The sequence below is a fragment of the Pyrus communis genome, chromosome 16, assembly GCF_963583255.1.
Source record: "Pyrus communis chromosome 16, drPyrComm1.1, whole genome shotgun sequence".
In the NCBI taxonomy this organism is placed as follows: domain Eukaryota; kingdom Viridiplantae; phylum Streptophyta; class Magnoliopsida; order Rosales; family Rosaceae; genus Pyrus; species Pyrus communis.
Window position 1 is genome coordinate 13,469,005 of NC_084818.1, and position 12,724 is coordinate 13,481,728.

Here is a 12,724-nt window from a genome sequence, read left to right on the forward strand (position 1 = left end):
TAGGCCTCAACATCTAAGACATCACAACCCTCTTAGTCATTGCAGCCATACACTCAGGAAGCTCCACAACCTTCATCTCAGCCAACTTAAGCCTTTCAAACCATTTCAAAGTCTACTGTAAGAGGTCAGAAAAGGAGGAATGTTCCATGATGCTGCTTTAATGCTTTAGGTTGTTTAAGGGTTCATTTTGTTATAGTTGAATATGCCCTTAGTTTTTTTGGAAACAACTTTTCGATAGATCTTTAGTGTTTTGGACAGAGTTCAATTAGTTGTTAAAGTTGATCCATTAGTGTTTTGGACAATGTTTTGGATAGTTTTTTGGACAAATCTTTAGTGTTTTTGGATGAACACCTTGACCCATAAGTTGTAAAAGTTGTGGTCTTTTGATACTTTTGTGTGAATTGGAGGGTGTGTATTGAACTTTGTTCTGAATTGAAAGTTGTTGACAATTCAACTTTGTTGGTAGTTTAAATGATGAATTTGCATATTTAGAATTCAAAGTTTGTTTGGAATTGAATTTGCAGATTTGGAATAGAAAGTTCTGATTTTTTTTCCTATTTAATTTGATTTTTTTTTCAAAACATTTTGGCGGGAAAAAAAATGTAAGGTACATGGTTGTGGGAAAAAAAATTTGGGTGGCAAATTTTTTTTTTTGAACCCCTAAAAAAAAAAATCCACGTGGACCCACGTGGCGATTCATGTGGCTCCCAGTCATTGTCCACATGGGTGCCATATCACAGTTAACGGGAGACTTAATAGTTTGACCAACAAATGTATGAGACTGTCCCAAAATTTACACTTTAGGTATGACTCTGGGATGAAAAAAACTTGATGTACTAAATGTTGAAAACCACAAAACTTCAGGGTAGTAAACAGAGTTTAACCCTTTTATTATTACCAAGTTTGGGGGACATTGATTATTCAACTACCAGCATCAAGACATATCTAAATCTTGAACCTGAAGGATTTATGCATGGTATGTAATTAAGCCAATGGTCACGGTATAAATTTATGTAGGAGTTTACAAATCGTGCACCAATGAGAATTATTGGGGAACTCGAACTTTGTGGGCTGACACACAAGGTAATGACCTTACTAGCTGAGTCAACCTTCGTTGGCGTGTCTATTACTAATTTTATTTCCAAGAATTTGAATAGTTTATAACTTGGAAGTGACTAGGTCGCAAATAATTTATTTCTCCATCTTTTAGTGTATGTGTATCATTGTATAAAGAATATATATATATAGTATTCTTGTAAAAAAATAGACGAATACAGTTCTTAACCAAAAAAAAAAAAAAAAAAAAAAAAAAACTACAATATCTGCCATTTGACTCAAAAATATTAGGGATAGAAATTTGAATTTCCACCATAAAAAATAGGGAAATTTTATTTGAACCCATATAACCTCTTTTTACACCCAACTTAAACTTTAAATGTTAATTGTCCTTTTTACCCTAGTACATAATTACCATCAAGTACAAGATGAATTTAACAATACAACTAAAATTTATCAATAAACCCAAACAAACACCAAAGTGCAAACAAATCAACAACAACAACAACAATGGGAGATGCCATAGTGCTAAGGTCAAACAAATCAAATGACATGCAGAAGAGGATTCTATGGCTCGTTCCTTTGTCTTCTCATAGACTTGTACTAGTATATTTCCTATGACATATCGGGCGGAACAACCATGAATCATTTAAGTTGAAAATGCTGAGGGCTTGGAAATCTTGGGGCAGTGGAGCTTTGAAGAGAATAATTATCTCTTTGATCCAACTGACCATCACAAACATATATGATATATGCTCTTACCTTTATTTTCATCCATGCATGCATGCGGTAAATCAAACTAAAATATGGGAAATTTCATCCAACAAAATACGTCCTAAAGATAAATATTCATCCCTAAAAATAGTCAGTTAAATCCTGTACTTAATTGATAGATAGTCACAACCAGAGAGAAGACTTCAACTTAAACCAAAGCGGGAAGAAAAATAAGAATAAAGAAACAATAGCATTTAGAATTCAGATTTAGACCATTTGAAACAAACAAAAAAAACCCTTAAAGTAGTGCGACAAGCTCTTTTACAATATGATTGCAAGGACAATTATATTGTTTGGATTAAGAATTTGTCCACTTTTTCGTAGTACTAACTTGAAATGGACTTCTCTTTGCAAATTTTGGGTTTTTATTTCTAAATGAGTGTACGGATAAATCTAAAAATTGAATTGGGTTTGCGAGGGTAATTTAGGTAGTAAATATGAGTTTAAAGAGATATCGATAGTTTAATTAAAGTTAATATGGGTGAAAAGAGTAAGTTGGGTATAGAAAGAGGTTATATGGGTTCAAATAAAATTTCCCCAAAAAATACTTTACACCGCTACATCACCCATTTAATTAACCTTGCTAACTTAGATATATAAAAAGGAAAATTAATGAAAAAGGCTTGAAAACTTTAAGTTTTAACAATAAGGACAAAATAAATGGTAAAGTGAATAGTATCAGGATTGACTTTTTAGTGTAAAAATGTGGTTTTTCGTTAAAGTGAACAGTACTGGGAGTTTTTTTTTTTTTTTGGAAGACAATACCGAAAGTTTTTCGTTAAAATTTCCTATATAAAATGTAGCTTTAATTGATGAATAAAAAGTTGCGACAAGTGCATAACATGAACCAAATTAAGCTTTCTTAGAAAACTTGGTGTTACATTTCACCTAAACCCTAATTGTCTTTTGTTGAACCACATTTTCAGTAAACTCATCAATGTTTCTGCTAGAACTTCCAACTTCATCCACTGCCTTTCTAGCCAATTCTTTCTACTCGAGCGATTTCCTCTTTATTTCTTCCTCTCTTTCTCCCCCGATTATTTCAATTATACAACGCTCTACCACCTCCTGCCTCACCACCCCCTTCTCATCAGCCACGACCTTAATCCCCACTTTCCACACATCCATAATGTACTTGGCATTTGTGCTTTGATCAGTCCATTGCGGCAGCGCCACCATCGGAACCCCAAACTCAAAGCCTCCAACATCGAGTTCCAACCACAATGCATAACGAAGCATCCGACATATTCATGAGCTAAAACCTCCAGTTGTGGGCACCATGTAACCATTAAACCTTTCTCAGACGTCTCATTTGCAAATCATTTTGGGAGCTTGGCTACTTCTGCTTCCCTAACCACCCATAAGAATTTGCATTTGCTCCTCCTCAAACCCCAAGCCAATTCCTTCATTTGCTCAGCTTCGAGTTGTGCTACACTACTGAATGCCACGTATGTGACAGACCCTTTTGGCTGTTGTTCTAGCCATTTCATGCATCCATCGTTGTTGGGCTTGAAGAGGTTGACACCATATTCTCTGTCGTTTTCAAGTCACTTGTCCAAGTAGTAAGATGGTATGGTTGGTCCAATGGTTATCAATGGAAAAGACTTGGCCATCCAATCCACCACCTAACAAAAAGCAAAATAATTATACAAAAAATTAGTGAACGATCACAATTATTTTTTTGTCTGATTTCTTATATAAACCACATGCCCCAGTGAATCGCATACTAATATGCATCCATGTATCAATTATTCACTGAGGAAATAAACCGATGTAAGTTTTACTTGTCATGTAATGTTATCCACTGATACGATAAAAGAATTATGTAATTTTTTTATTCCGTTACTATGGAGAGTTTCGAATTCTGAACCTAGCCTACTTATATCCATCACCCTACCCACTCTCACAACTAGACTAACCCTGCTTAAAGATCGAATATTTACTTTCTAACACTACATACTAAAATCATACCATCAGTTTGAAACTTAAATCAAAGCTTTAATTGGCACTAAAACAATATCATTATCAAAGGAATGAAACTAATTAATGATTAAAACATTTTCCAAATGTACTTACATGTTCTTCCAACTCATAAAATCAGCTTTGTTAACATTGGAGAACTGATCCACAACTATGTCATAGACAGCTAGGTAAGACCCAAAATCATATAACGTGGATGACATATCCCAAGGTTCAAGTGGTGGCAATCCTGGAACCAAAATCTTAGACTGATCATATTTAGTAAGAGGGAGCTTGAGCAAGCCTTTGTAGGCATGGTAGTGAATATTGTCAACAACACAAGATTGAGTAAAGAAAACAGCTCCAACTATTCCAAACTTTTTGGCAACATATAAAGGCCAAGGAATGAAAGCGTCATAAACAAAACAGTCAATTGGGCAGCTTAATCTTGAAAGCTTCTCAAGGAGTTTGGCCAGAGTTCGCGAACCAACTTGCTTAAATCTATCCAAGTAGGCCTCTACACTTTCAGCCTCTTTGATGTCGCCTTGGTCGTAACCATCTGAAATGGTCTCCAGGGCAAAGTAGCTACCAGATAATCCTGATGATTTGTGCAGTATTGTGTTGTAGGCGAAAAGGGTTGTGACTAGTGTGATTTTGGCTTCTTTGTGATGTAAAAACTTGGAGAATTGGAGCATGGGATTAATGTGCCTTTTTGGGTAGGATAGGGGAAGACTAAACAGTGAGCTTTGTGATCTCTGTGTCTTTCCCCCATTAGTGAGAACTGTTTGGAAGATGGTTTTGGCCAGTTTAGATCTAGATCTTGAGTTTGGTTGCAGTACTGTGTTAGATTAATTTGTATTTGGTTATTATCTGAAACCTAAAGGTTGACATTGACTCATGCATTGTATTAATTATGGTGATGATCACTTTGTGTTTTGTTTGTATGTCTAGTATTACAATTTCAATTTTATGATGTAAACCGTTGAATAACCATTTCAATTTTTGTTTTTTGTGTTCTAGTTGAAGTTAAATGGGACATGTATGAGAGGAATGCCGGCGAAATGACAGAGAAAAGTAGGGGAAAAAAAATTGATATTGAAAGTTTTAAACCATTTTTTCAAGTAGTTTTTCTTTTCAAGTTTTTGTTTCGTGGATTTGCTTTCACTTCTAACTTCTTCATCCTTCTCCTCTTTTTCCCCATCTTTCTCTTTCATATATTCTCCCTATCTCTAAGTAAATAAATGTGAACTAAAATTAGACTTACAAAAACCTTGACGGAAAGGTTTTACTATTTCACGTATGTGTGTGTGTGTGTGTGTGTGTATTTTCATAAAAGTAATGCAAACTAAAAATAAATAGGTATGACTGAAAATAATGCACTTTTTTGTGTGTGTTTACACTGGTTTCTCTAGAACATAGGTAGCTGTGGATACAAATTCGTCAAGACCGAAGACAGTAGATTTTGGCTACCACATTAGTCACCAATATTTATCTTTAATGAATTGAATTTTTACTCTTCATTAAGGTCATAAGGGTCCTTGGGCATCTGGTAGTCTGCCCAATGTAACTTCTGGGGAGGTGAACTGACCTTTTGACTAGAGGATCATGCATAAGAGGAAATTTCTTCATCTTCATCATCTTCACCCACTTGGGATACTTGGAGCTTTAAATATCTGGCTATTTCTTTAAGTTCTGACATGAATTTCTTATCGATTAAGATGAAAGAAGTAGAGGTTTCTAAAGTAGCAAGCCTTTGATAGAGAGGCTTGGCCACAGGGAATTCTGTATTGATTTGCTCAATGATTTGGTCATGCTTGAAATGGTCCCACCATTTGAGTGTAATCTGGCGAAGGTCCATTGAATACCACTAGGCATTATAATACCATTTCAAAAGGGAAGTCTTATTGGTACTTCAAAAATCTCATTTTACATTCCTCACCATTATATTTTTCTTTCTAAATATAGAAGTTTAGAGTGTAGAATGAGAAATTTAAAGTGTCAATAACATTTATCTTTCAAAATCAATAGGAATATATATATGGGGGCAGATACATAGCACTATATTTCTGACACAAGATTTGTACACATTTAATGGTTGAGATGTAATATTAGTCTAATAAATTTCTTTTATTTAAATATTTTTGCATTAGGTTTTTTTAACTTAAAAAAATTAATTATTCTCCCCCAATCTTTCTTCTGTTTCCTATCTTTCCGTCCTCTGCATGTTTTTCGCTCTTTCTTTCTTCTCCAGTAGTGATCTCTCCTCTGCATATTTTCTTTTCTCTACTTCTTTTTTTCTTTACAATTTTTTTTCTCTATCCTTATAATCACATGTCTCATTGACTAACCATAAGGGCATGAACCCAACTTCAATAGCAAAACATATATAATCCAATAATTTGATTTGTAAAACAATGAATGGATGATCCCTGGACGCAGTCAAAAAATTAATAGGGTAAAGTACAAAAAACTACCTCAACTATTGGGGTCACGATAGTTTCATACCTCATCTTTTAAAATTGACAATGTCATACCGCATCTTACGAATTTGTGACAATGTCATACCTCCGTCAATTTTTCTGTTAGTTTTTCTGTTAAGTGCTGACGTGGCTTGATTCAGGACCTACTTTCTATTAAAAAATTATTAAAAACTAAAAAATAATTATTTAATATTTTTAAAATATTAAAATAATAATAAAAAGCAGGAAAAAAAAAACCCCTCATTTCGTCCCTCCCCTCCCCCCTCCTCCTTCCTCTCTCCTTTCCCCATCCTCATCTTCTTCCCCCACCTGCAAATCCTAACAAAAAAAAAAAAAAAAAAATCCAATTTGTCTTCCCCCCACACCCACACCCACACTCTTCTCCCTCCTGCAAACCAGAAAAAAAAAAAAAAAAAAAACCCAAATCCCTTCAGCGAGAAGATGGGTGCACAGAGAAGTTGGAGGATGGGTGTGGAATAGGATGTGGGGGAATGAGGGAGGAGAGAGGAGAGAGGAGATGGGGAGAGGAGAGGAGGGGGGAGGGGAGGGACGAAATGAGGGTTTTTTTTCTTTCTTTTTTTCTTTTTTTTATGCTTTTTTTTATTATTTTAATATTTTAAAAATATTAAGTAATTGTTTTTTAGTTTTTAATAATTTTTAATAGAAAATAGGTCCCAAATCAAGCCACGTCAGCATTTAACAGAAAAACTAACAGAAAAATTGATGGAGGTATGACATTGTCACAAATTCGTAAGATGCGGTATGACATTGTCAATTTTAAAAGATGAGGTATAAAACTGTCGTGACCTCAATAGTTGAGGTAGTTTTTTGTACTTTACCAAAATTAATATATATCAAGGGGTTAATATGGCTATAGATTTCACATTGAGTTAGGGTTCTGCAGTCAAAGAATTAATATCATGGGATGCACGAGGCTTATAGGTTGCAACAATTTCAATTATTTCTTCAATAAATGGATGATTCCTGGACGCACTAATCTGTTGCTAGTTAGCTAAGTTGTGCGACATTTATATGGACTGCGATTCTATATGTGTTCAAAACATTCCAAGGGATAAAGGAGTCGAGTTTGTATACAGAAAACAAAAGTTTAGCTGGTGCAGAAAGATTCGATCACCAAGGTGGAGAAGAAATTTAAAAACAAAACAAAAAAAAAAAAAACTGAAAATGTGACTTTACCCCTTCAAACTCAATTTTTTTTTACATAAAACCCACAATAATATATTTTTCTAACAAAAACCCAATGACTAGGCTCCACCTAAGCAAATTACCTAATCGAGATTGTGCGTCGTATTTAATATTATTTGGATTCCCCAAATTACCCTTAGTTAAGTCATTATAGCAGTTTATGTTGATATCAAAATTAATATGGAAAGCTTTTTTAATGTTCTTGTAACGTGTGTACTGGCTTTGAAATTTTAGTTGACGTAGGAATAAAAATTCAAAACGTTTTGAATTCAACAATAAATTTTCAGATTAATGTACCCTATTGCGATTTAATAAAAACCATGCTTTTGTTTTCTTTAAAACAAAAGGGCTAAAAAATGATGTGTCTAGTATGTTTTGTTTTATTTTTCGAACATCAATGCACCTATTTTTTTTGTTTTGAAAAGATTAGTGTACCTACTTAGTACTAATAGTTTTGGTCATTTTGAAAAATAATGCACCTGTTATTAAATTTTTGAATCTGGAAAATATAGGTAAATTAATTTATGTAGGTAAATTAGTATAAGATTTCATACATGTTTATCATGGATCCTGAGCCTCTATTAGGTGGCATATTGTTAATATTTCTCATATAAAATATATTTATCATTTAAATTAGTGAATCTACAAAATATAGGTAAATTAATTTGGGTAGGTAAATTAGTACAATATTTCATACATGTTTGTCATTCATCCCAAGCCTCTATTTGTAGGCATATTATTGGTATTTCTCATATAAATATACTTATTAGGCAAACTATTGATGTTTCTCGTATAAAATATATTTTATTATTTACATTAGTGAATCTACAAAATATAGGTAAATTAGTATAATATTTCATACATGTTTATCATGCATTCTGAGCCTCTATTAGTAGGCATATTATCGATATTTCTCATATAAATACACTTATTAGGCATACTGTGACATCCCGTCCCGGAAATATCGAAACGCATGTGTGAAATTACAATTTTGCCCCTAGTGCGTTTTTTTTTTTTTCGTCACGTGTTGGGTTGTTTTGTGTGTTGTGGCATGTGTTGGGCCACACACACACCTGCACCTCCACTGTCTCTCCCTCTACCCTTTCTCTGTCTCTGTCTCTCATCTCTCTCTCCCTTCCCGTTCTCACCATACGTACGGACAAACTCACAAACCATTATACCGTAGCAGATCGAGGAAACCAAGGGTGCAGTTGTGATCGTGAGGTCGAGGGGAGCACGAATATACCATTTTCAGGTAAGAACTTCATCGTTTTCGCGTCGATTCAAGGTATCCCGATTTAGGTACTATTCATGCAAACTTATTGTAGCATGTTTTTGGGATTTTTAAGGTCGTAGTTGTCTTAGTGAGGTCCCAAGGAGCCTCGGAGTGCTTCGTTGGACAAATTTGGACGTCGGGATCGTCCTGTTCGAAGTTGGCCGGTTTTGGAAAGTTTGCACAGGTATGATTTAGTGAGTTTTAGCCCTTAAAACTTGTTTGGTTGTGTTCTACTAGTCTAGGGCTTTAATTTGGTGTAAGAAACGTGAAAAATGGTTGAAAAACGAGTGAGAAAACACGAGTTGCAGGTTTTCCGGCGACGGCGACGGCGCCGGCGTCGGGGACTGGCCGGAGAAGAAAGGGGAATATTCCGTTAAGTTTAACGGAATATTCCTAACGGCAGGGGTTAAGTTTAACGGAATATTCCGTCAGTTTAACGGAATATTCCTGACGGCGTCTGTTGACACCGTCAGTGTGCTTGGCACGTGGCCGCGCGTGGGGGCGCGTGGGTCCGTGCCTGTTCTGGCGCGTGGGGGCGCGTGCGGGGTCCAAAAATTATTTTAAAAATATGGTTGTGATCCTGAGGTTGTGTAGAGCACATTGGTATATTCATTTGTCCATTTTGAGCAATGTATGAGAAGTTGTTACGAGAAGTTGGTTATGTGCTTTAAAGTTAACGTTTTTATAGTTGTTTCGCATTTAGGTGACACGTACCCCGAGGACGAGCGTGCACACGCGAGGCAGGGGGGCTACGACCCTTCTACATACCAGTGAGTGGGCTTTTGTTTTCCGTATATACCTATATACATTTATATTCCCAGAAATTGATTTAAAAAGGGTTATTTGCCTTATGCCATGCATGTTATTATTATCGTTTATGCATCATTGCACACATTAGTAATGGCATACATTTATATGCATATTGGGTGCTGTGGACGCACAGGTAAGTGCCAGGTAAGTGTTATACATGTTTACATTCAGTTGCGAATCGAGATACTTAGAGAGCTCATGACCTGCACCCCCGGTGTTAGTGCTCCCGCCCAGAGTAGGGCACAGTCCTTCACGTGATGTTCACCTCCCGCACCACACGCTCAGCTTGGATCCAAGTTAGGTGCATAGGCCTGTCGTACAGACCACATTAGGTGGTTCCGACTCGTAGGTGACCCGCGATTATTCGCACAGCCTTCACGTGATCGTAGCACTAGAGCGTATATATATGTTACACCCAGACCTGTCGTACAGACCACCTTGAGTGGTTCCGACTCGTGGGCAGGTTCAGATATTGAGATTGAGATTGGAGCTCTATATGCAGCCGTACAGGTCACGTTAGGTGACTCCGGCTGCCAGATTACATGATGTTGATATGGTTTATACCTGGGCACTTACATTCATTATGAGATTTCGGCATGGCATATCTTGAGCATGATTGGCATACCCTTGTGCATGTTTGGCATGTCTATACATACGTTTATATGTTTATTTTCTGGGAAGTATACAGGTTTTACGGTGAGGGGTTAGAATGTATTTTGCTAAATGGTTTTCAAAGAGCTTTGTTTTTGCCCACTCAAGCTTTTGTTTTGCGCCCCTCCAGGTTCTAGTTGCTTAGCCGTTGCGGTGGTTTCCCCTGAGGGCTTTCCGGTGTTTCTGACAGACACTCCCCATTGTAGGGCCGCCTTCGGGCGTACTACTATTGTCGTTTTGTTTGGGCTGCTATAGACCTGCTCTGAAATTGTATCTCACTTGCTAGCACTTATTTTTAGTACTTTGTATGCTAGTTTTAAATTATTCGTACTTTTATCTTGCTACCCTATTAGCTTCCGCACGTGCACATGGCTACGTCACCTTCGAGTGACGGCCAGCACGCTCCGATCTCGGTCGGGGTGTGTCACATACTATTGATATTTCTTAGATAAATATACTTATTATTTAATCAACAAAATATAGGTAAATTTGTTGGTATAATATATTAACAGTATAGGAGCTTGTTGCCCATCATAATTAGGGTGAGTTATGATAACCTTTATTGACTTAATTAGGGAGTTGTGGCATAAGTTGTAAATATATTGTAACAATAGGTCACTTTTTTGCTTACATGTCAGTTTGTTTGAAAATTGGGTTTTATTTAGTGATTTAAATTTATATGGGTTTTTGTTTATGAAATGTAATTTGTTAGGGCTTATATCTAAAGAACCCTAGGATGAACGATGAAGAGGGAGAGAAAGAGAAATTAATGAAAAACAATTAATGAGATAGGATAGAAAATATAAAAATCTTAATTAGGTTTTTAGAATTTTATTCGCAATTCATAATTTAATTGGACTAATTAGATTGCATCTCAACTATTAAAAATGTATACATCTAATGGTTTAAGTTTTGTGGTGCCACGGATCCGTCCCTATATATCTCTATTAATTAATGAAACTCTCTTTGTCAACCAAAATAGGGTGAAAAGACTACTTAGTCTTCTATTACACAAAAATATGATAGGCAATAATGTAATTTTACATGTCCAAATTTTACTGTTTTTTATTGAAGCCTCACCTACAGGTGATGTTAAAATACCTCCAATATTAAAATAAAAAAAATAAAAAACCAAAAACCAAAAACAAAAACCTCCCACTCTCCCCATGTTCTCTCTCTCTCCTTCTCTCCTTCTCATTTTCTAAAAAAATGTGTTCATACACATAAAGTGTGTAGGCAAATGCTAGTGTGTGTGTGTGTGTGTGTGTGTGTTTATATACGTATAGGAAGCCTTTTAAGGGCTTCTCATTTTTTCTTTATAAAAATGGAGATTAGTTGTGGACCTCACACCACATCGAACTTTAACGATCCAAACCGTCTATTTTTCAAGTTTCACCTCTTTCTAGTTTTCCCTCTCCAGCCTCTATTTTCCCAGGCTCTTCTCTTTAATTACCAAAACAAAAGCTTTGGTTTCAACAACTCAAAGCTGCTTTGGTTCATAGGTATGAGAAGAAAAAAAAAAGAGTTTTGAATTTTGTAAGAGTAATTAAAGTAAAGGTTATCTCCTTCCAGCCACCGCCCACTCACTTTAGGTTTGGTGGGTAGGCGGTAACCCTTCCCTTTCCTTCCTACTTCCTCCTCTCCCTTTCTCTTCATCTCTCACCCATTTTCCCCTCCCTTCTCCCTCTCTCGTTTTTTCCTCACTGCTGGTTGTTTTGCTTCATCTCTCTAAAGATGGTGGCCTGCCTCATCTCTCCAATGATGGTGGCTCACCCCAATTCACGAATTTTAGGGGTGGTGGACCTAAGCTCGGTTTCAACATGGGTGCTTCATCCCTATCTTTTTGGTTTTCTGCTCATCTCTTGGAGATTTTTAGCTTGCCTCACCAGATTCAAATTAGCCCCAAGTTACTTATAATTCCTGACCCTAATAATTACTTAGCTTTCCTTCTTATGGGCATCACACGAGTGTTCTCTATGTGGATGCAAATTTCCGTCTTCCTTTGATTAATGAATCTGCACCTACAAAATAATAACACCTCAGATTTAGGCCAAAAGCCTCACGTGCCCACGATGAATAGTGATGGGGCTTTGGCCGAAGAATCTTCGATGCCAAAGTTAGAATTCTAGAAAGGATGTGTTTAGAAGTTTAGCAAAAAACTCCAGAATTTTGGAGATTAGTGTATTTATAAGAGAGATGGGGGAGATGGACCTGCCCTTTAGGGTTTAGTAGTGGCCAACCCTAGGCTTGTGTTTAAATGGGAATATTCCAAGATATTTGTGTAAATAAATATCTTGGAGTAATTTGGTAAATATCCTAAATAAATGGAATTAGGATTACTTACTTGAAAGAGGTATTCTCCTGATTAGGAATGTATTTATGATAAGAATAAGGAATTATCCTATAATAAATACCTTTGACTTTCTTACGGGGCATGGGTGTCTTGAGCAGTCGTCGATCTCTGCATGCTCTACCTCAGCTGTGAGTGGTGAATGAGACTACTTCTTGCCCA

At 36.2% G+C, this 12,724-nt stretch overlaps 1 pseudogene; it reads right to left on the bottom strand.

The window, feature by feature from the left end:
• Window positions 1–2,718: 2,718 nt before the first annotated feature.
• LOC137719838 (mogroside IE synthase-like) lies at window positions 2,719–4,561 on the bottom strand (annotated as a pseudogene).
• Window positions 4,562–12,724: the final 8,163 nt, after the last annotated feature.